This window comes from Corvus hawaiiensis, chromosome 14, assembly GCF_020740725.1.
Source record: "Corvus hawaiiensis isolate bCorHaw1 chromosome 14, bCorHaw1.pri.cur, whole genome shotgun sequence".
NCBI lineage: Eukaryota > Metazoa > Chordata > Aves > Passeriformes > Corvidae > Corvus > Corvus hawaiiensis.
In genome coordinates this window covers 19495620-19519812 of record NC_063226.1, presented here as the reverse complement: position 1 = coordinate 19519812, position 24193 = coordinate 19495620, and the positions used below count along the sequence as shown (strand labels likewise).

The 24193-nt window shown below is 56.3% G+C and overlaps 1 protein-coding gene across 2 annotated transcripts in view; it reads left to right on the top strand.

The window, feature by feature from the left end:
* Positions 1 to 250: 250 nt before the first annotated feature.
* The window catches only part of FRMPD3 (FERM and PDZ domain containing 3), a 59190-nt gene continuing 35247 nt past the window's right edge, over positions 251 to 24193 (top strand). For both annotated transcript variants that reach the window (XM_048318766.1, XM_048318764.1), the window contains exon 1: positions 251 to 333. The gene's annotated coding sequence lies outside the window, so the exon portion shown is untranslated. The remainder of the gene's footprint in view (positions 334 to 24193) is intronic.

The window sequence follows — 24193 nt, the reverse complement described above, 5'->3', positions numbered from 1 at the left end:
CCGGCCAGGGGGGGGTCCGCCCGCCTCCGCCCGCCCCGCGTCCCGCCCCGCCCCGCCGAGCCGCCGCCCGCCCTCGCCCCGCAGAGCCGCGCACCGCGCTCGCCGCCGCCGCGGGCACGGGAGCAGCGGGCCGGGCCGGGCCGGGCCGGCATGGCGGGGGCGGGCGCTGCGGGGCGGCGGCAGCAGCGGCGGCGGGCCCCGTCCGAGCGCTGAGGGCGGCGGGCCATGGGGGCGGTGGCGGCGGGGGGCTGCGGGAGCCCTGCCCTGCCCGCCCGCCGCGCCGCCCGCCTCACCCGCGGGGCTTCCTGAGGGAGCGGCGGCGGCGGAGCCCAGGTGAGCCCTTGCCGGGGGCGAGCGCTGCCCGCCGCGGTGCCGCGGGCTCGGGGCGGGGACACCCGTCGGTCCTGCGCGCCGCACGGCGAGTTTCGCCGGCTGCCCCGGGATGCTCCGGCGGGACCAAGGGGACTGCGAGAGGCGGGCGCCTGCCGCCCCCTCCCCGGCGCCTCCTCGCGTCCCGGTGCCCGGCCGCTCCGCTTCTCCCGCGGCGTGTTACAAGGGATGCCCAGCTCCCCGGGCGCGGGGTGCCCAGAAAGCCATCGCTGGCGTGGAGGAGCTGGAGCAGAGCTCTGTTTCGTCCTCCGCTGGGAGCTCAGCACGCAGGGTCAGCTGGAGATGTGCCTGTGGCCTTCTGCTGGTGCCGGGGTGGTGATGGGGTACCCCGTTCCTGGCCGTGCCGCTGCCCCGTCTCCCTGTCGCTGTCTCGGTAGCGGTGCATCCGCGGGAGGTACGCGCCGAGATGCACGGGAGGAGGAATCTGGCTGGAGCGGCTCGCGTGATCTGGGTCGGATCGGTGCGGCTGAGCACCGCACGCACTTGAGATGGCTTTCCCAATCGCGGGGCCCTGGGCAGGGCAAGGCTGAGCAGAGAAAGTGGGGCTCGGGGCAGGGAGCTCTGCCACTTCCCCCTCAGGTCACCTTGGCATGCTCCTGGGTGACAATGTTCTTGCTACTAGTCTGGTATCATGGCAGTTGCCATCATGAAGTGTGCCTGATTGAGCTGAAAGAACAGAGACGAAGGCACTTGGCTTCTGGCTTGAGGCTTGTTTGGGTTTGGTTTTTTTCCCTCATTTTCCTATTTTAGAGCAATTTGGATGAGATGAGTTTTCCTCCTTGTCGGCAGCAGTACTGGTAGAGGGACGTGGCTTGCTTTTGAGGAAGTGCAGTTTGAAAACATTCTCACCTTTCTCTTCTCTGATGACAACCAGTGGGCTGTGTGCCACCTTCAGCCTTCCAGTGCCTCAGTTTCCCCATGTCTACAATGGAAAGGTCGATGAGAGAAAAGCTGGTTTGCACCAGGGCGGGCTGGGTTGTGTGTTCTGGTGTGTGAGAACCTCTGCTGGCATGAGATTGCCTGGAGGGCAGAGTGGTTCTGGGTCAAGCCCAAGGGAGGCTGAGCCCATGGCCCCTCTTTGGGAGGAGGAAGGTGCTGAGTGCAGGGGAGGGCTGGCACTGCCTCTGATCTGGGCACAGACCCTGGCAGGGTGCTCCCCAAGTTTAGCAGCCCTCCATACCCATCTGTGAGCTGCTGGCATCCATGTCGTCCTGCAGTGAGGAGTTCATGCTGCACCTGAGCAGCAAGAAAAACAGCATCCTTTTTTTATTTTTCATAACAAGTTGGGGTTTTTTTGGCTCCCACATCCCCTGTGGTCATTTCCTGCCCAGGCAGTGCCCTGTCCCTGTGCCTTAGAGCACCAGCGTGTGGCTGAGCCTGCAGCCTCCTGCTCTCTGGCTGCTCTCTGAGGACCCCCATGATGCTGAACTTTCTCTGGCGTTTGCTGCCATGCTGCTGTCTCCTTCCACTGTGGCTGTCACCTCACAGCCACCAGGACAGCGGGGACCAGCCATTGCTCGTGTGTGTAAACAGCTTCTGGCTGGAGCCGGGCTGTGACATTGCAGGGCTGTGGAGTGGTGGGGAGCATCGAGGAGTGCCTGGTGCTGAGAGCAGCTGAGCTCCTCAAGCTCTGTGATGCTGCTGCAGGAGCCCGTGGGGGAAATCAGCCCCTTGGGACTCCCTGGCATGGGTTGATACCGTGGCTGCTCTCCTGGTTTGACAGTTCAAGGTGCCAGCTGGCCACTGGATTGGCATGGCAACAGCCACTGTGCTGCAGCTCCACTTGCAAGCCACAACTTCAGCATTGCTGCAAGACCGACCCATGGTGGGGGGCACAGGGCACTGCTGGTTGGGTGCTCCACCACGGATAGCACTGAGCCACCAGCATCCCACAGCTGGAGCATGTCTGCCCCTTCCCAGGGCTTCAGCACTGCTGGCACCGAGGGCTGTCCCTGCCAGCTGACAAGCTGCTGTGGCTTGTCCTGGTGTGAAGTCCCCAATCCTGTCCCCGGGGACCAGTGCTGCTGGCTGCCCAGCAGCTCACTCGGCTGCCCAGGAAGCTTGATCAGCTCAAGGGAATTTAGATCACTTGTTGAGGATGGACCCGTGGAGCAGACGCAAACCCACGTCCTCTTTGCACAGGGGCAGGTGTGGGGAGCACAGTGGGGATGCAACTGAAGTGGGCTCAGGCCTGGTGCCTCTCTGTAAGCCAAGGGGTGCAGTGCTGGGGATAAGGCTGGGGAAGGGAAGAGGTGCCACAACATGTATTAGGGTGCACAGCGAACTGTTGGCCTCAATCTTCCTAAGGCAGGAGGGCAGCCACATGCTTACAGTTAACAGCAGTGAGCCTTGGAGCTCATTTCTGCCTTAGAGCAGGCCGGTTGGAGCTTTGAACTGGAACTGAAAAGCGCAGAGCCCTGTCTAGCACAGGAAAAGTCCCCGAGTGGGAAGAAGTCAGGAGAGAAGATGCTGTTTGCACCAGCCACCTTCATGTTCACCACCTGAGCTCTTGGGAGCTGACCTGCAATGCTGGGGCTGAGCAGAGCTCCGGGACTTGCCCGTGGATCTGCAGAGCTGGGATTTTACCTCCAGTCACAGCCCCAGGATAGCAGGAAGATGTTTTTATCGTTTGCTTGGTGGCTGCACCCTGACACTGAAGGACAAATCCTCAAGTCCTCAGCTTTGCCTTAGCACTGGTCCTTCCTCCATCACACTGAAATCAGTAGCGAGCCTCTCTCCTGATTCATACCCATGAGTTCTGTGTCCTTTTCCAGGGAAGCTCCAGCACTCAGGCTCCATGGTTTTGTAGTGAAAAAAAGATAAAGATATCTTTTAGATAAAGATCAAGTTGGGTGCTGCCTTGAGGAGCATCCAGCCTGGCTGGAACAAGGCTGAGATCATGGGCTGAGAACGGGTCCCCACGTCATCACTGGGGCAGCAAGGCTGCTCCCATCTCTCGCACCGTGGGGCAGAAACAGCCCACATCTCCCAGGGCTGAGATGCTTTTCGATGCCATCCTCCTCTCCCAGGACATCCCTGGGTGATGTCTTGGAGCCTGCAAAGGGAAGAGGGTGATGAGCTGATGTAACGGGGCCTTTGGCTCCCTGACAGAGCAGGGCTTGTTTGGGTGTGCTCCTCCCCACTCACAGCACCGATGGGTTGCTCCAGCTTTGAAAGTAGGGGACAGAGACATGGATCCACATCAGCCAGGGAGAAGCACTTTGGAATGTGCAAGGAAAAATGGCACCATCAAGCTGTGCAGCTCATCTAAGTGGTGGCTTTGGGGGCTGGAAGCTGCCTCTGGCTTGTTGAAGGACACACCTTTTTCCACTTGATCCACCTAAAACAGAGTTTTTCTTCTTCTGTGGCTCCTTCTGGGGGTGTGTTCAGCTCCATGCACCTTGGAGGGCTGGAAATTTCTGATCTGGCTGAATTTTAATCCTTGTAAGGGGTGGCTGTCCCCCACAGGGAAGAGAGGGATGGCTGCTTCACAGCCTTCTCCTGTGAGGCTGAGTGAGCTCTGCTCATCCTCTGCTCTCACCTGTTATGGTGGGACTTGTCTTCCCTGAAAATGGAGAGCCAGGAGAGGGCTGGGGAAGGCCCTACATGTACCTGAGCAGAGACTTCTGCAGCCAGGACAGGGACATGATGGCCAGGAGCCATCTCTGAGGGCTTGGCAGTCAAGAAGCTCTTTCATGCCACTTGAAGTGATGACCAGAACACCATGGCTGGGTTCAGGATGGTTGAGGAGCCTCAAACCTGGCTCAGCCACAGCCAGACTGAGGGAGCGCCATGCCCAGTTTTAATTTCTGCTTGGTACTGCGAGTGCTCACACGCATTCACAGATGGGCCTTTTGTCTCCCAGGAGTGCACAGATCCTCCACTGTGTAAAATTCACTGTGCTTCTGCCATGCCATACCTCCATCCCTGACCCCCCCATCCCTGCCTGCACAGCCTGAGCACGCACACGGATGCCTGGTGACGTTGGGAACGCTTCCGAGCTCCCTCGCCATTCTCCCTCTCTTTTAAATTAAGCAGGAGCTGGGCTCAACAGCCAGTCAATAGCAAGACTTACCTCTTAAATAGCATTATTGATTGCCCAGGAAGCCTGGTTTTGTATCAATAGATACATACACACACACAGGCGAGTCTTGTGCCAGGTGCTGGTGGTGAATGGCATAGAGGAACGTGCAGAGATGGCTTGTTGCAGGTGGGGACACACGTGTGTCTCCATGTGAGGCAGATGCAGCTCTCCACTGGAGAGCAAGGTGAGGCACCCTGGGGTCTTTGATTATGGGCCTTTCACATCTGACCAGCACTACTATGCTGCCTTGACCACACTTGAACATGTGTCTCTTTCTTCCTAACACGTGACACTGATGCAGGACCTCTGCCAGCTTGCTTTGCCTCTGCGTTTGCTGGGAGGCCTCTGCACTCTGCCTTCGGAGAAGATGTGCAGATGTCTGCCCACAAATTGCGTGGTCTCCTCAAAGGTCACTGACCCTGCAGGGATTCTTCACGTGGGAGACTTGGGATAGATGTGCAAAACTCAGTCTGCTTTAGACTGTTTGGAGAGGAGGATGGATGAGACAGGCTGGACCCGTCCTGCCAGGGAGGGCCTTGCCTTGTGTCCTTGTGTCTGGTGGTGCAGGCTGTGAGCTGACACATGTGGGGACTGTGGTGGGACCTGGCTGAGCTCCAAGCAGGTGGAGCCATGGGAGTGTGGCAGGGAGGACAGCTCACTGCCATGCCTGCTCGGGAAAGGCAAAGTGTGCTGCTGCTCTCGAGCTGTCTCCCTCTAGGTAATGGGCAGTGGGTGCAGGAGAGCTCCCATGGGCTGTGGGGCTTCACTGGCTTCATCCCCTCAGGGCTCAGAGTGGCTCTTGTCCCTCGGAGGTGGCAGGGTGCTTGCAGTAGCCAGGTTGTGGCTCGCTGCTCAAAGCTTGAGTTGCCAAGGCACTGCACATGCCTCCGTAACGTGGAGCCAGCCCCTCATGTGGGGAGAGACAAGAGAGAGCCAGGGGCTGGAGCTGAGTGTGAACAGAGCTGTGTCCCTCCTTTTGTGCAGCACACTACTCTCCCTGGAGCGGCTCAGTGTGCTGGGAGCCCTGGCTGCTCTGTCCTCCAGGGTCGTGGAGCTCAGCCAAGGTGCAGTGATGCTCGTGAGAGGAATTGCAAAACCTCCTGCCAGGTTTGCTGTAGCAAAGTTTGGGCTGTGGCAGTTTTGCATTGGTGCTGCAGAGCCCCGTTGCCCAGCCTTGCCCGGGGCTGCCACAGCAGCCAGCCTTGCTCGCCTGGCCACGTGTGCTAACTCACACTCACTCTGTGACAGAGCACGGCCCCATGTCCCATACCTGGCGTCCAGCCTTGCTTTGGACCGTGCTTCCTGATGCTCTGCTCTCTCCTGGGATTAGCTAAGGCTGAGGAAAGCATCAGCTGCATTGTCACAGGCAGCTGAAACAGCTCAGATGATCCATGGGGTCGGCTTGCCGAAGTCTGGCAGGCAGGGGCTTGTAAGACCTTTGTGTGTGTCAGTGTTGAGCTGATCAGTGGGCACGGGAAGTTCTTGGGTGTCACTGCTGTGTGTCCATGCATATAAATGTGTGTGTATATGTAGCAGTCTGAGATCTTGCTCCTGTTTGGACCCTCTCAGTGTTTTTCTAGACAATGCCTGCCCGCAGCGAGCGCCGGTTGCTTGATCTTAGCCAGCCAATCTATGCAGGGATCTCGGGAAAGAACAGTTGGGGTTTTATGAAGCTGGCATAATTTACAGCTAAAATAGCACACCAGATATATGTCCAATCTAATCTCCTTTGTAATCTTGTTTTCATTTAAGCCTCCAGGGTGGTGATGGGGGGAGTAAGGCAAGCAAACTGCGAAGGGAGTTTATTACCCGTGCCAGGGAGATTTGCGTGATGCTCTCTACCAAGTGACCTCAATTTGCAGAGGTTAAAGCTGGCTGTGGTAGTCCGTGGCTTGGAGGGGTGTCTCCTGCCTGTGCTGGGGGCACTGAATGCAAATCCTTCTGCAGATGGCTGTGGGTGTGTTCAGGACCATGCACACTGTGAAGCCATCCCAGTGCCTGCTCCCGTGACCAGGCAGGAAGAGTGATGCGATGCATCCGTGTCACCCTGACCAGCTCCACAGGAAAAGGAATGAAATTATCTCTCTACTGCTGCCTTTGCGGGTTGCATTTCTCTTTAGTTTTCAAACCACATATTGTCCCAGATCTCCTGCCAATAGCAGGGAGCAAACTGATAATGCAGCTGCTATTAATAAAGCAGCATCGTTACATATTCATATCAATCAGACTTCTAATTCCACAATATTTTTTCAAGAAGAAAAGGCAGTGCTTCACTGGGGCGATGGAGGAAGCTGTCAGGTGGGATGGTGTTGGAGATGCCTTTCAGCAGCACTGGCAGAACCTGCTCCCCTCACATTTTTTCTCTTGGGGATTCCTTTACTGAGCTGGCCCTGGGGTTCTCATCCACCTCCCCTTCAGCTTTCCTTCTCCCTGGGAGTGCTGAGCTAAAAGGTGGGATCCCCAAGGCAGTTCCAGAATCCCTGGAGCACTGTCACTGTGGGGAAACACGAGCGGTGCGAGACGGAGAAGCACTGAATTCCAGCGGCTGGATTTGGCAGGAGAGGCTCCATGCTCTTCTCCATTTTATATAGAAATTTTCGCATATTATGCAAATTTCAAAGCAAAGTATGGAAAATCTGGGTATAAATCTGGGATGTATGTATGTTTGTACAGCCATTAGAGAGGGAAGTATACCACAGAATCCTGGCCGATGGATAAATAGACTCACACTGCCATTCCTGCAGTAAAATATGCTTTTTGTCATTGCTATAGTATAAAAAAAAGTACAGTCTCCAAAACTGTAGCAGCACTTTATGGTATGCTATAAATTGGAAGAGATACCTGATTATTCGTAGAGTATTATGGAGGTCTCAGTGACTTCACCATTAAGCCCACACCAATACTTTGACCATAAAGCAAAATCCTCTCTCTCACTCCTTTATGATTGAATTCAACATCCAGATTTGGCCAAATAAATCTTGTGAGGCTGAGCACATTTTTCCATGAATGTTGTTCTGGAAACTCGCCCTTACCCTCGGGCTGGGAACGTTTTGAAGCCTTAGCTGTGGGATCTCCAAGTCCTCAACCAATCCTTGCAGCCCTCGAGCCTTTCTGAGCTCTCTCATCCCTGGCGCGTGTCAAAGCTGCTCCCAGCTCATCCCTGCTTCCTCTGGCTCCTGGCACATGCCAGGGAAGGGAGCGTGGCTGTTCCACCAGGTTCCGTGGTGGCAGCCCTGCGAAGAGGGCTGGCATTGAGCCCTCCCGGCAGCAGCTGCCGGTCGCTGCAGCAAACAGTTTCCAAGCAACTCAGAGGCTGCCGGTCTGAAAAGACTCCTGCTAGAGGCTTGTAATATTAATGGGAGTTATGGAAAGGAGGAAAGCTAAGAGATGTGGGAAGGGCAGCCGGTGTGGTGTGCCCAATATCCTCCTGCCGTCAGTGATGCTGCGATGGGATGCAGGGCACTGCTGTCCTGCCAGTTCTTCAGCTGGTTGCTGGGGCAGATGTGGAGGAGGCAAAAGGTGCAAAAGAGCTGTCCCAAAGAGCTTGTGTCTCAAGCCTCCATCCAGCTTTGGCACCTTCTCTGAGCAGATCTGTTCCCCAGCATTGCTCGGCTGTGCCACAGCCTGCAGCGAGTGCTCTGCTCATCTGGCCTGGGGAGATGGGTGGTGTGTGGGCAGCTGAGGGGTTCAGGTGCAGAAAGCTGTGTGGTCATAGGAGGAGGCAAGCAGGATGTCTGCCTTCATCCCCATCAGCAAAAGCATGGAGAGGAGTGCAGGGACAGCTCCCTGCAGCCAGCTGATGTCAGTGGAAGAGGCCATCAGGGCTCCTGCCGAGGTTTCTGGACTCTCAGAAACCTGAGCCCAAGGGAGGAGAGACACCATGGCAGGGCTCATCAGGATTTGAGCTTTGACACCCAGAGCTAAGCCCTTTCCTTGGCAGAGTGAGTGTGTCTGGAGTGTGACAGACAGCTGGGAACAAGTCCACTGTGTCCACGCCGGAGGCTGGACCTCCAGCCACCAGACAGGTCTGCACAGTCCTCCAGAAGCAGTCTCTGGTGTGCAGCCATGCAGTGGCAGCGTGCAGGAGCAGTGTCCTGCTCTCACAGCACCAGCCATGCTGAGTGGATCTGCCACCTGGGTAAGGTTCTGTGTTAAGATAAAGGCTTGGCAACTCCTTGGATTCATCCTTACGTTTGGATGCAGGGGTTGTCACAGCAGCAGGGCTGGGATTTTGGGGGGAAGGAAGGTGGTGGAGCAGCCTGTGGGGTGTTGGATGGGAGAGAGGAGAGACCAGGCTGTCCCACGTGGTCACTTGGTCCCCAGCACAGTGTAGCAGTGGAGGCCAGGCTTGTTCCATGCGAAGTGGGTAGAAAGTGAGGTTAGTCCTGTTGGTTGGGCAAGCCCCTTGCCCCTATCAGAGCACGGGATGCTTGATTTTGGGGAGGAGTAGGAGATTAGAGCTAACTGGGAGAAGTCAGGAGTTGTGTTGGTAGCAGGCAGGATTACTGGTGTCACAGGGGAGCTGCGAAGTGCCTGTGCTGTTTGCTGTGGTTCTACAAGCAGGAGGCATCTGGCTTTTCTTACTTTGTCTGTGAATTTAACTTTCTGTCTCTCCTGAGGTAGTGTGAGCTCAGGATGGGAAGGGAGATAAGGAGGAATTGTTTTTTTGCTGAGCAACAGCAAATCCAACACATGTATCGTTGTGAGCAATTACTGGCCTTGCAGGAGTGCAGAGGCCATGAACAGCTTTCTGTGGAAGAGAAGAGCTGCCTGGGTAGCCGGGCAGGGGCTTGGGGGTACCTGGGGATGAGATCCATCTCTCCCTGTACATGGGAATAAACTCCTGGATGTACCATTGGGGCACTTAAATCCAGAGATGGATTTCAAGAGAAAACAGCTGTCATGGTCCAAATGGGTGAAGTCCTGGTCCTCAGGCAGGCATTTCACCCTGGAAATGGAAAACAGGTGACTTGGCAGCTCTTCTGTGTTCTGGTTTGGGCTGAGCTCTCACCTGCTACCAGAGCCCCCAGGATGGCCATCTACACAGGGCACATAACTCCTGGGCAAGTGATGCCACCAGACTGTATCTGATACTGCCTATGTGTGCCAGAGCTGCACAAGGCTGTTTGCAAACAGGCTAAGCTGGGAAGGTGCCCAAAGAAGGGCTGTGCCAAGAGGAGGGAGGACACGGTCATCCTGCAGGACTGGGAGGATGCAGGGTTGCCTTGCAGCACAGGATCCCACGTGCTGGGACAGCCAGGCCGTCAGGAGAAGATGGGCTGTCTGTCTGCTGCAGTCCAGCATCTCCTCTGGTGCTCCAGCAGGGCAAAACATGGGTCCCCACCTGCCCGGGAATACTGGATAAGTGCTGGGTGTCACCTCCCACCGGTGGGTGACCAGTGGCAGGGTGCTGCCCATGGAAACACTCTCCCTGAGGACTGGCTCCTGCCACAGGCTGCAGGAGGGGCTGCTGGGACAGCACAGCAGTGCCTATGCTATCATAAATCTGCCTGGCATCAGCGCAGAGAGCATTCCCGCTGACTTACGGCCTCTCTGCTCCACGAGGATAGGAAGCGGCGTCGCACGGCTGGCTCTGCTGGCATTTACTGCGTCACGAGTTCTCCTTCCTCCCCGTGCGACGTCAGCGAGACACGGAGAGCGGCTGCTAAGGGCAGGGATGGTGTGCTGGCAGCTCAGACCCCTGTGAGGGGCAGGTGGCTCCAGCAGCATGGTGAGAAGCAGCTGTTCCCACACCGGGAAGCACTGTGGTTATGGTTATCAGCTGCCACTCTTACCCCCGCCTTGCGCTGAGGAAAAGGTGGAGGCCAGGTGTGAAATGGTGCCACCCCTGCTGTGCTGCCTGATGGCTCTGGTCTCGTGTGTGCTACCCTCCATCCTTCCAAGTCACTGCTTGATCCTTCCAAAGCTGCCTTGCGTGCTGGGGTCCTCTGCCACCACCAAGGATGGCACCACGCTTGTGGCCTGCTCTGCTCTCAGCGGTGGGGCAGCCACGTTCACCCCTGTGGCTCTGGCACCAGCTGTGCAGTCCACTCGAGGCCTTGGGGCTGCAAAACTGACCCATCATGGCAGTGGATAAGGCTGGGAGAAGCCCAGAGCAGCAGAGCACAGCCAGGGCTGTGCAGAGTGGCACCCTGAGCCCTGCTCCTCTCAAGCCAGTGATGCCAGGCCTGGGGAATGCTGTTGTCCCCATCCCAGGGAGGATGTGCTGAGGCAGGACAGTTGCTGCCTGTTGAAATGACACTCAGGGGGTTCCCCTTGAGCCCTACCCTAACCAGCCTTGTGGCTGCTGCTGTCCCAACCCATTCTGAGTGTTCTACAGAGGTTTTTGCCCCCGGTGCCATTCTCTGTTGTTGCCTCTCTCCACACTTCTGCTCCACACAAAGCCAGCTCTGGGAAGCCTGACCTGTCCCACCCCAGTGCAGTGAGTGTGGGGCACTGGGAAGCAGTGGGATACCCTGCTCTGTTCTTTGCAGCACCTCAACCTCTTCTCTGCACTCTGGGTCGCATTGGCCAAGTGCCTTCTGCTTCTGTGCCTCAGTTTCCTCGTTCTTGCAAGGGCAGTGATAGTAATGTTTCTGAAGTGCTTTGGGAGGAAAGGGAAATGCCATGCCCCATCTCTGTCCCTGGTGTGATGGTCACCAGGCTGTGGTGGTCTCCTAAAGCCCCTTTGTCCAGGGAGGTCCCTCTCCACCTCTCAGCACTTTAAATAGACGTGATGCAGCTCTTGGCTAAACAAATTTTCTCCACAGCTCTTTTCTTTCCTACTCAGAATTCAGGGAACATCATTTTGGTAACCAAGGTATTTGCATAATCAGTATTTTGTGGTAATTGCTCCCTTTCAGAAGAGGTGCTTATCATCCCATCGGGTTTTGAGGAGCTTGTGCTATCTTTGAGGCCAGGCAGGGAGGTGGTTTCCAAAGGGGAATGGCTGGGCTGCTGCCCTGTGGTTTGGGGGATGCCTCCCCCAGGATGAGGAGGATCAGAAGAGCCTTTTGCCTCTGGGCTTCTGCACCATCAGCGATCTGCTGCAAGTCCCTTCCTCCCCCTGTGCCTCAGTTTCCCCTTAGTCCCAAAGTCTCTGAGCTGGGAGGGAGGAGCTGCCTCAGTGCAGTGGGACACAGGGTCTCCATCTCTGCAGGAGCTGCCTTCCCAGGGCTGCTCCTTCTCTCTCTGATTGCATGGCATGGAAAAGCAGCCTTTGAGAATGCTTTGCAGTGCTTTAGCAGCTACCAGCCCGGTGGAGCAGGGTGGGAGGCGTGGGGCTGTCATCCAGCTGCAGGAGATGCCGCTCCGTGGGGAGACCCTGGCTCTGTGCCCCGTGTCACTGTCACTGCAGCTCTCGGGGGGCGAGTGGTAGCCAGTGCCTGGCGTGCCAGCAAGCCACCCTCGCCCGCCCGGCAGCGTGACTCACTCCCTGAGTGGCAGCTCCCACTCGGCAGCGTTTCCAAGGAACCCAGGAGATGTCTCCCCATGGCAGCGGCTGGAATGGGGACCCCGGGACCCCGACCTCGGGGCTGGGCAGGGTGTGCGGTCCCTCCCTGCCCAGGAGAGCCGGGAAGCAGCCTGCACTGGAACAAAAAGCAGCAAAGCCTGGTGTTTCCCAGCACTGGCAAAGGCTGGAAAGGCCGTGAGGAGGGCGGCTGCTAGCCGGCTGGGATGTGGCAGCGAGCAAGGGAAATGCCCAGCTCTGAGGGCTCAGCCATCCCCAGCCCTGGAGGAGAGGCAGGCAGCCAGCTCTCTGCAGGCTTGCAGGCTGGCTCTCAGGTTTGCTGCCATTCCGCCTCTTCTGCTCTTCAACACTTCTGCCTTGCTCTTGCAAAAGCCCCGGTGTGCCGTCCACAGGTCCTGGGGTGCCTGTGGGTCTGGGACAGGCAGCGATGCAGGAACCAGCCCGGGCCGTGGTGCAAAGGTTAACCCATCCCTGTGCTCCCTGACTGCAAGAGGAAAAACAGCGTGTCCTGTTCCTGCGCCTGGGCAGCATTGGTGCTGCCTGACCTGACTGCTAAGCAGGGGCTGAGGCTCCTTGCAGCACTGATCTCAGTGCTCGCCGAGCCATCCCTGCTTCCTTCTCTGCATCTGTCCCTGGTCCCCCTGTCCCCCCATCATTCCCAGGACGGCTCTGCTGTGCAAACCCAGCTCCTCTCTTGCCTTGCTTGTGTGCTGCCATCAGCCAGATAGCAGAGGCTGCTCCTGCCCCAGCACTGACTGTTTCCCCAGCTGTATTAAGTCTCTATTTATCTATATAAAATTTCATCGTCCTAAAAGGCTGGCAGGTAATTGTGTAATTACCATCCCTCCTATGGTGCTGGCCTCTCCTCTCTCCCTGCTAGTTGGGTATCCTCTTCAAGTTTAATCCACTGGGAATTTACATTGCCTTTGCAATCCCCAAGGGAACGATGCTGCTAAATCCAGGTCCCAGAGCTGGCCTCTCTGGGAAGCCCTTAATTCCCTTTGCCATTAGCAGAATGCCAAATTAACAACTCCTTGTGGCTCCTTCTCACCGCAGAAGTGGTCTGGGGCTGCCAGTGTGGGGTGTGTGGGCTCAGATACGATGGAGTCCATGCCCTCTTCCCAGACAATCCAGCCTGGGGTGCTGGGACGTGTCAGCAGTCTTTGCCCCACACCCTGCAGACCCCCTTCAATTCCTTCCAGGGGTAGGGAAGGCTTCAAACTGCTTTGCAGCCAACACTTTGCCTCAGAGACTCCACAGACCCCCCAGACCCCATGGATCTTTCTCATTGCAGCCCCCGCCAGGCCATCTCACGAGCAGAGTGGGTGGTGGGAAGCAGGGAGGCTGCACTGGAGCTTCTCCCAGGCTTGGGGTCTCGGTGTCAGAGAGCCTGTGTCAAGGGTCCTTCCTTCTGGTGAGGTAGAGGATGCTTTGAAGCACTTCAGTGCTTGGTTGGTTTTTGTGCTTTGCGCTTTTTTCCCCCTTTAATGGGAATTGTATTCTGTGCATGGAGCAGCTGGTGATTCTTCTGGCTGCTGCCGCATCACCTTTGAGCTGCTCTCGTGAGACTCCTCTTTTCACCCGCTGTACAGAGAACTTGAGCCAATGAGCCCTGGGGCTGTTCCTGCTGTAACCCTGCTGATGAGAGAGACATTTCTGAGAAGGCAGCAGACACCTGGTCCTGCCCGGGGTGGGGACACAGCGAAGAGACCTTGGGAGCTGCATCCCCACCCCGTTAGCTGTGGGGGTTCACACGAGGGTCTCTATAATCACAGCCAGCAAAGCACAGTGCGTGCCCCACTGATGTGTAACAGTAATAAAATGCTGGGTTTTGATTTTTATTTTTTCTTTGAAAAGGTGCTTTCCTCAGTCAGAATCCTCTAGTTCCAAAGGGGAACAAGGCCTGAACTGGAGGAGGGAAGAGAGCATTCCCCAGGGAGTGGGGGCCTTTCCAGAGCTGTGGGTTCCTCCAGGAAGGAGGAAAGGCTGTGGGAGAGAAGCTGGATGCTCCAGTCTCAGCTCCCATCCCTTGGCTCTGTACAAGGAAGACGCTGGGATTTGCTTTGTTTCAGCTCTTCAGAGGAGATCTTTTTGAGGGAACACCTTCCCTTTGCTACCTGTTCAGGCAGGGGAAGATCCTAGTTAGATACTCTCTGCTGATGCTGATACTGATGACTTGCCTGTGTTTACCTACCCCCGGCAGTACTCCTGCAAATGAGGTGTCAGCAGGGATGCTGGCGTGTGTGGGTTTTACAGGACCAATAAAGCAGGGCTGAGGCGTGCGGTCAGGAGGAATCGTGCTGCCATCCCGCCAGCGGCACGTGGGGACGTTTGAGCTGGCAGTGTCTCATCACTCGCTCATTCACCTGGCGCCTGTTCAGCAGAGGGGCCTCGTGGAAATGGCTTGAGCACCAGGTGTGCTGAGCACAGCTCCTGCAGGCCCCTCTGCTGATGAGGCAGCACTTTGTCACCCAGGCTCCAGCACAGGCTGCTTTCCCAGGAATCACCTGCTTGCCATGGAGAGCAGAAGCCAGGTATGACACCTGTGGGTCTCTCAGCCCCTGTGTGATTTGACTGCAGAGCCCTGCTCCTGCCTGTCCATGAAGGAGCAGAGAAGTCTCTATCTCCCTGTCCTGCACCGGGTGTAAGTGATGCCCCCAGGACAGCTCTGAGGGGAGTGGGAAGCACATCTCCATCACCTACACCGTGTCTGTGCCTCAGTGGACCCAGGCATTATTTGGAAACTGCCCCAAGACCCTGAGCTTTGTATTGCCTGTAGCTTCCAATATATCCTGACCACTCTGTCTGCAGCAGCAGGACTGATGGGGCTGTAAAAAGGTGACCAGAGACTTGGGAGCATCTCATCTCTGTCCTGCAGATTTGTGGTACAACCTGTCATTACCAAAATGCTGCTGGGTAATCCATCCCCTGTGTGTGCACAGGCTGGCACAGAGCCATGGCTCTGGGAGATCTGCTCCTCCTTCCTCAGCCCCTGGCACTGGCGTCAGGATTTGCAGATGCTCTTGGTCAGAGGGCTTTGTCTCTCCTCCCTTTTAATTGCCACAAGGATAATTGGTTTTGTGGTTGAGCAGGGGGAGTCCATGAGCTCTCCTTCCTCCACAGCACCCATGCAGCTCCCTGCCAGCAAGCTGAGTGCTGCGAGGGTGCCAGAGCATCCCAAGGTGGGAGCTGAAATCCTTCCCACTCTTGCCCCACGAGCCCCCCAGCTTTCCCAGATGGATGTCCATCCTGGCCCCAGGATGGAGCTTGCAGCTCCTGTCCACCCATGACAATGAGCTGCTGGCAGCCAGGAGGAATGAAGGACCAACTGGCTCATCTGCTGAGAGCATTTGATTGATGTTGTTATCATTTTAATTACCTTTTTTATAGGCTAACAGAAGGATTTTAACCTGAACAGTGAAGTAGAAAATGGGAGAAGCTGTGCCTGGAGCTTGACAAGGAGGCAGCAAGGGCTGGTGGCTCCTTGTCCACATCCCTGGGAGGTGGTTTTGGTGCTGTTGGCCAAACTAAGAGTGTCACATAGAGGCGTTCCTGGCCTGGTCTTACAGGAACTGCAGCTGCCTCTTGTGTTATGTACAACCCAGCTGGTGCCCAAGCAGCTTAACCCCAGCCTCACAGCTGCCCAGAGCCAGGCGCTGCCTCAAAGCATCGATCTGAGCCGGCGAAGGAAGGGGCAGCGAGCTCTGAGGCCAAGTTCAGCTCTCTCTGCCACTTCTTGTGACACAGGACAAAGTCATCTGATGTGTTGCCACCAGCGACTACGAATTGTCATTCTCCAGAAGTGCCAAGGTGACAGCTGTGGGGACCACGGGCGGTGGTGCAGATGGGGAGCGGTGTCGGTCCTGGCTCTGCGATGCTCTCTGGATGTGAACGTGGTGCTGTGAACACGCAGGGTGGGTTAGAGAGCTGCTGCTGCTGTGCTAACTGGGCCACCTCTCCTCTGAGGCTCCACCAGTGCCCTGCAGAGGGTTCAACCTGCCCCCAAATTGATTTGCTTGGGTCTCTTGGTGAAGGCAAAGCAGTGGTGCTGTAGGCAGATCTGTTTGCTTCACTCTTCAGCAGCTCGAGGGCACAGGCCAGGGCTGGTACAATGTGGCAAGGGAGGGGATGGTGATGGGGAGCAGGGCTGTGTCCCACGGGACTCAGACAGCCCCACCAGTGTCTTGCTCCATGAGGAGTGTCTTGCCCCATGCCAAGCTCTCCATGCCACCACCAGATGGTTCCTGGAGGGCTGTCACGGTGTGGGTGTGAGGTGGGCTGGGGCTGTAACACGGTACCTCCATCTCCATCCTTCCCCCCGTGCCTGCCCGGGCTCCTGGTGCTTGAGTGGCAGCCAGGTGGTTGTTTCAGCCTGATCCCATCAGCCTGTCATGGTCTGCAAACCCATGGCAGCAGTGTCCTGCTGCAGGAGAAGATATGCAAGGGGCCAGGTGACAAAAAGCAGTGTCTGGCAGGCACCCCTTGGCCAGGGGACTGCCCAGGGAGGTGATGGAGTGGAGGCAGCGCTCCCACACCCCAGGCTCCGAGTGCTGGCATAGCAGGGGTGCCACAGCCCTGTGGCAGCGTGGGTTGCAGGGTGTTGTGCAGGAATGTGTTGCAGATAATGCCGTGTGACAGTTTGACACGTCCTCCCGGGACAGCCAGAGCTGACATGTCATCTTCAGAGCTGTCACTCTGGCTGCCGCGCCACGGCGTTCGCTGTAAACAGGCGGCGCGGGGAACGTGTGTGAGGAGGGAGAAGGGCTCTGGTTTTATTTGCATGTCCTCAGAAGATGATCAAGTCCATGTCACTTGGCACTGGGATGTATTCTCCAGAGAGATGGAGCCAACTGGAGCGAGGGCAGAGAGGAGGGGGAGGTCTAACATCCCCCTAATCCAAGGAGGTGATGCCGAGCATTTCCCTTAGAAGATTCTGGCATGAGCAGAGCATTGCCTGCCAGCCCCAGCCAGGGGTTTCACACCACCCCAGGCAAGCTATGGCTGCCACAGTGTGTGGTGCTCACAGTGCCTTGGCTGGGGAGCCAAGGGGATGGCACAGGCTCTTTGGGACTGGGATAGCCACTGACTCCTTGGGGATGCTCATGTGGGGCCCAGAGAAGGTGCTTGAGGCAGCTCCTGCCCAGCCCCACGGTTAAACCTGAAGCTGGATGTGGCAATTCACAAGTAAGGTGCAGGAGCAGAAGGACACCATGCTGCCTTTCCCAGCCCCCTGAACTTCACCCAGGTTGTGCACAGTGTCCTGTATGGACAACTGTCCCCATGGCAGGAATTCTGGGGCATAAGGTGCCCTCATGGACCAGCCCTGAGGGATGCTTGTGATCCCATTTCTCTGCTTTGCCTGCTGCTTTTGATGCTCTTCAAGAATATTGAGGCTCACAGCGCTGAAACCCTTTCTCTCTCAGAGAGAAACAAAGGTGGCACACGCACAGTGGAGCAGAATTACCGGTGTGTCTGGAGAGGCAGGGAGCTGGAACCAGACAGGCTCTGACAGCTGCTTGCAGGAGGTCTGCAAGAGACCAAGCAGCGTGTCAGCCACGCACAGCTTGCCCTGCACAGCATCAGCCCCTGTTTTGCCTGGCTGCCTTTTGGCATGATCAGCCTGTCCAGGTACCAGGAGCTGCCTGGCTTTACCTGCCTTGGCTGTGAAATGTATGTGGGGCGAGTGCTGGGGTGGCAGCCATGGGCTGCTTCCTTGTGGGATGAGCAGTGGGGACGTGCCAGTCCTGGCAGTGGGACTGGGAAGCAGCATGTGTTTCCAGGCTGAGTCATGCTGAGGATTGTGTCTTGTTCCTCGTTACGAGTCCAGTTGCAATATTCACTTGGCAGAATCGGCTCATCCTCCCTCTCTCCACAATTGTGTGTCTGTCCGTCCCTCCCTCCCACCTCCTTCACGTAGCAGCAGAGTAGTACTTGTAGGGGGAAAAAAAAATTTAAATCTACCTGGAAGCTCTGCAGGGCTGTAAGGTCAGGACAGCAAACACTGGTGCTTGCTGTGCAAAGCACGGAGCCAGTGTGCCGGGCAAGCAGGTACGCACTCAGCTGCAGCTGCCAGGGTTGGCTTTGCACTGGGATGGGGACTTGGATCTTTGGGAGGGGGGAAATGATGCCACCAGGGCCAGAAAGGGGTGTCAGGCAAGTGGGAGATCGAGACACACAGCTCCTGAGTGGGACTTGCTGTCCTCTCTGCCAGCCGGGCTGTGGGAACTGCAGAGAGGGACAGGGCACCTGCACTGCTCTGTCCCCCCTCACTGAGCTATGTCTGCTCAGCTGCTCTGTGTCTAGGTTATTTTAGCTTTGATTCAGCTCTGAAATTGCCTTGGCTGAAACTCTATTGTTTTCAGTCTGCAGAAGCATCATTGAACGTGTCAAAAAGATAAATTGGAGAAAGAGAGAGCAAGAAAAAACAAAAAAAGAGGAGTGCAGTGCAGTTGGTGAGCAGAGCCATGCTGGTTGTGGTTTCCCAGAGCAGCTGGCTGCTCCAAGCCCACACTCCCTTTCCAGAGGCAGCTCCTTGCAGCCCTGTCCCCTTCTCTGCAGGGCTCAGACACCCTTCCAGACATCCTCCTTCTGCCAGAGGGCTTTTCCCCCTTGGCAAAGCTCGTTTAGGCTTAGCATCTGCCCTGCCTGAGCCTTGTCAGGGAGCATCGTGAGCACAGTCTCCAAGACCTGCTCTCTGTCTCTGCCTTGGCTGGGGCTGAGACACCGAGTCCAGCCTGGTGGATCAGCCAGAGCTCCATAGCAGGGCTCTGGAGAGGAACAGAAAAGAAGTAGGATGGGCAAGAGGGGTCCTGGGTGTGGGCAGGGGCTTGGGGCAGACCTGTGTGTGCCCCCAGGGGTTTCACTTGCTGGTGGCATTGTGCACACCTTGGGGTCCAGCACCAACACCTGGTCCAGGGTCCCCAGAGCTGGGGAAGGTCTGTGCAGCACTGACCAGTCTGATGGTCAGCTCCAGCCCAGGCTCTCTCAGGAGTTCAGGGGGCCTCTGTCCCAAAGGTTTGAAGAGGGCTCGGGCTTCTGCATCCCTGGAAGGATCAAGCCTGAAGGATGAGTTTTGGGGTCTCTTTGGGGTATCATTTGGTGCTGGAGGACATGGCGCTGTCCAGGGGCTCCTGGAGCCAGCACTGGGGCTGTGGCATCAAACAGCATGGGGTGGGTTGCTGTGTAACACCTTCATAGTTGCTAATTACCTCTGGGAGGAGGAGGAGGCACCCGGGAAAGGAACTGGCAGTGTGAGTTATGGGAGGTTGCAGGAGTGGTTGTTGTTGCTGCTGCTGAGGATGCTGGGGCAAATGAATAACCTGTTAAATAAAATGTCAGCCAGGAATGGATGGGAACTGGCATTGCTTTTTCCACTTGCACTTTACAAAATGAATCTCCCTGTGCGTGGTTGATTTGCTTATTCAAAATAGGCCGTGGTGGAGGGGCTCTCCTGCTGAACCCACGGACACCAGGGGCTAAATTGTGTAAATTCCATTATCCAAATGCTCCTCTGAATGGCTGCAGTGATCTAAGGACATAATCCATTGCCACAGGAGAGGGGTTTTCAGAGCCTAACCCCCTTTGTTTCCAGAAACGATGAGAATGTGAGAAATGAAGCTGAGATATTGCCACTGAGCTCCAAGCTGCATCTGGTGCTGGGGCAGGTGAAACCATTCCCTGCCCCAATTGCCTTTCACACCTGAAAGGGGGAAGATCAGCCTGTGTGAAAACTCCAGGAGGCAAATACTGAGTGGGTTCCATTAGATAAGGCTGGTTTCAAATGGAAACTGATTTGCATGGGCTGATTAAGCTCATTACTACAGCAGGAACTCAGAAAATCATCAGATCCCTATGCAGCAGGAGTGCTGAGGTCTGCTGCGATGACGCTCTGTGTGCAGCGCTCGCCAGCACTGCTGTGCCTTCAGCAGCCTCTCCTGGGAGTGCACACAGGACGTGGCCAGTGGTCACTCTGGTGCCAGCACCAGCCTGAACTGCCGCTCCCCCTCTCCTGGCAGGGGAGGCAAACTCACGGCACCAATGTTTATAAGTGATTGGGCCTTGTTTAGAAACCTGTCAGGGTGTTTGTCTCCATTACAGGTGCTTTGAAAGTGCCGTGGTGAGTGCAGTGCTGCAGCCCCGCAGAGCAGGGATGTGGGCAAAGCAAAGCTGTGGGCACCCACACTGCACGTGGGGAACGAGCACCTTGCTCTTGTTGGTGCTCTGGTCCCACCTGGTACCCCAGGGACCAAAGGGCTGTGCTGGCAGTCCCTTCTTCTGCCACAGCCTGGGTGAGTGTGACCTTGGGTGCTGCGTGGGAGTTGTGGTAGTGGGGGACCAGCATGGAGTTTTCCCTTGGGCTTTCCCCTGGGGACAGTGTGTGCGTGCATCCCACAGGGACCCTGGAGCACGCCAGTCAGATCGTGCTGTGCCAGGAGCAGCTCTGTGTCCCCAAGTCTCTTTCAAACTGAGAGACAGTAGGTTTAGATTAGATACTAGGAAATAATTCTGCCCTGTGAGGTTGGGGAGGCCCTGGCACAGGCTGCCCAGAGAAGCTGTGGCTGCCCCATCCATGGAAGTGTCCAAGGCAAGGCTGGAGGGAGTGCTGAGCAACCTGGTCTGGTGGAAGGTGTCCCTGCCCATGGCAGGGGGATTGGAAATGGATGAGCTTTGAGGTCCCTTCCAACCCAGGCCATTCTGTGGTTCTATTCCTGCAGCATTTCCCCAGGTGAGCACCCTGTGGTACCCTGTGGGTGAGGAGTCATGGGGCTGTACACAAACAGGTGCCGTCTTCCAAGGCGGCTGCTGCTGCTTCTTCGATGCAACATTTGTACACCCACGTGTTGAAAACAGAGCCCACGTGGGCAGGTGTGCCTCTAAATTTATATACCTGGGAAATACACCACGCTCATGAGCACTGCACGCTGCAGTTTGCAGAGTCCCCTCCTCGCCCTGCACCCCCAGGGGCACCCTGGCACAGGCAGCTGAGCTGGCAGCTGATTATGAAGAGATTATAAAGAGGTATCAACTAAGCCTCTCTGCTAGAAAGGCCAGCAGCCCCAGGCTGGAGGTGTCACACGCAAAGGCTCCTCTGCTCCTGTGCATTTTCTCTTTTTAATGTTTTTTGCCTTTATCTTGCATCAGCTCAAGAGCTTTACTAAGCCCCGGAGCACGGAGAGGGAGCCTAGAAAATGCAGGGGTGGAGGGGGACTCTGTGAGGCTGTGTTTGTCACCTCCCATAAGCAGGTTCCTGCACAGCTTTTGTCAAGGCTGGTGACAGTATTGGGGGCTTGATGGGACCGTCCCTGCTGCCATGCAGGCGAGCTTGTGGGCCAGTTCTGTCACAGCTTGGGGGACTCTCTCACCAATATTGTACTGCCAGAAGTGCTCTACTGTTTGCCACCTGCTCTCTCCCTGGATGGGCTGGCAGGGCTGTGGGTTGCTGGAGCTGCTGGGTGAGCTTTGAGTCCAGCTCACGCTCCCTCTGCACCCAGGGGCTGTCACGCAGCCGTCTGGGCTGGGGATGCTGTTATCTCTCCTGCTGTCCTGCCTCCTCTGCCATTCCTTCCCTCAGGTCCCTTCCCTGCCCTGCTCTGTGCTGTGCTGGGTGGAGATAGGAGTCCAAGCCATCCACTGAGGAAATTGCTCCCTATAAATCCACAGTGAAAGTCCTGGGATTCCTGAAGGCCCAGAGGAAAGTGCTTGATTGGATTTTCAATCCTCTCTGCCAGCTGTGGGAGAGGAGGGCTGACAGCCTCCCTGAATCTTCCTCACTGATGCCTGGGAGGGGATGCAGGCTGTGCCTGCTTGCTAATGGAATGTAAAGGATGTGTAAATCTCCTGCCTTATTTAACTCCCCCCTGAACTTTATATGCAGCGATAAATTTCTCCTCCTGCGAATCTGCTGGAGCAAGGTGGGCCTCGGGTGCCTGGTGCCCACGCAGGTGTGGGGGGAGCCATTCTCCTGCTGCTGGAGAGGAGCTGCTGTGCCATGCAGCAGCCAGACCCTGTCCCTGAGGAACACGAGGCTCTGGGGACACGCTGTGTGCACCTGGGGGCTCAAGCTGACCGTGACAGCATGAGAGGTGCAGGAGCACCTGGGACTGGTGTAATCCCCCTCCTCCCCACGGGGCTAGGGGTGTTTGCCTCCAGTGCCACCAGAAAACAAAGTTAGTAAAACACAGAGGTTTCCTGAGTTAAAACTGTAGCAGTAACAGGCAGGCTGAGAGTGGCCAGGCTGTGGTGGGGAACTGGTATCACTCCAAGCCCCCATCATGCAGCTGAGCATCGCACAAATAACGGAGAAAAATGCTGCAAATCTTATTCTGTTGCTCCTTATCTCTGATTAATCCTCTTATGTGTTCATCTCATTTTATCCCAGTGTTGACTGTCTGTTTATTGTATTTCTGTAGTCCTCACAAAGGCAAAAATCCCTCTGAGTCTTGCCCAGCTGGGCAAGGGGGGGCTCCTGCCTTGCTGGCACCAGTGGAGCACCATAGAAGAGAGGACCAAGGTAACCTACCCATGGTCACCAGAGCAGATGGTGGCAGAGGAGGGGCTGGAAAATCTCCCAGGCCCTAGATTAGTGCCCAGCTGCTTGGACATCCCCAAATGTAAAGAAAGATAACCTAAAAGAACTGTCCCGTGGTGTGGCTTTGCAGCCCGTGCTCAGGGCATGCTCTCAATGCCCGAGAGGAGACAGGCTTTCCTCTTCACACCCCTCTCTCACTGCAAGCAGATTCATTAGAGCCCTGCAAGGGAAGCCCTGCCTGTCTCAAGTCCCTCTTCTCCAGCTCAGGCTCTCTCAGTTTTGCCGGCAGCCCCGTGATCCTTTCCTTGCTGCTGGGTGAGTCAGGAGCACGAGCCTTCTGGGCCTGATCCTGTTGCTAAAGGATTTTGCTTTGATCCTTTTCTCCAGCTGGGGAGATCAAAAATCCTTTAAACAGCCAAAAATCTTAGGGAAGATTGGAGGAGAAAATTTTTACCTGAGTGGGAGCCCCTGGTTCAAACAATTTGGTGGAGGAGGATGGTGTTTGTAATAGCATAAAACAAGTTGGAGGAGAATGGTGTTTGTAACGTGGTGGAAACCTGCACCAGTGAGGGAACGTGCTGTCTTCAGGGGGCATTCAGACAGGTTCCACAGCACCCCAGCCTGTCCCCAGTTTGTGCAGGCATGGCCAGGCTGTGTGAGTGAACAACCTGGAGGTTGTCATCATCTCACACTCAGCATCCTTCACTCCTGCAGGTGCTGAGTGATTGCCCTGGAACCCGAGGACCTCCTGAAGGCATCCAGTGGCACACTCAGGCACGTGCAACTGGGGTCCCATCTCTGCCACACTCATGGGCACCTCGGGCAGCCCACACACATGAACTGTGCCAGCAAGGTGGGCTCAGGTCCTCTCTCCTGCTGCACATTGATCAGATGACTCTTGGTTTAAATTCTCCCAAGATCTGGCAAGCTATAGCACGGGAACTGTGGAGGCCTCTGGCTTTAGTAGCTGCAAATTGCTTTTCAAACCCAATTGAATTTCCAGCCTCCCCAGCATCCTGTGGCAGGGAGCTCCTGGGATTAGCTGGCTCCTGTGTGCAAAGCACTGCCTTTCCCATGCATCAAACCTCGTTCCACAGGTGCCTCCCAGTTCTCATGCAGTGCCAGCCCCCTGCCCAGTGTCAGGCTGGTTTCAGGGACCATCATGGTCCCTCTTCTCCTTTCTAGCCTGGACATCCCAAGTCTTAGCTGGGGAAGGCAATGTCTGTGAGTGTTTTTGTGTGGAAGGTGGCATGCAGGCTGAGCTTCAGATTCTCTGTGGTGCATCTGGCCGTGTCTCACAGGGCTTGTTCCAGGACAGTCTCTCCCTGTGCAGAAGCTGTTTTTCCTGGTGACCTGAGCATGGCTGGAGATTGTGGTGACACACAGGGTCTTTGCTAGCCATGCTTACACTGTATTTTCTGCAATAGGCATCATTACTTTGAGAATTTTTGGGCCCCTCTTGCCCCCCAGCACCTTGTTGAGCTGGCCAAGGGGGCAATAAGCCTGTCTCTGCCATCCCCCAGGATATAACAGGTGCTGGATTTCCAGCTAGCCCCCAACCCTCCTGGCCCCTCTGCCTGTGTTTATCTCTAGGTGAGATGCCAGGACCATTTAAAAAGCTGCAGGCTGAGCAGCAGAAGGCTGCAGCTGCTGCCCGGAGCCAGGCTGCGGCTGCTGCTTCGTTATTTACAGCTGCCTTTGGCCACTCATGAGCTTCTCC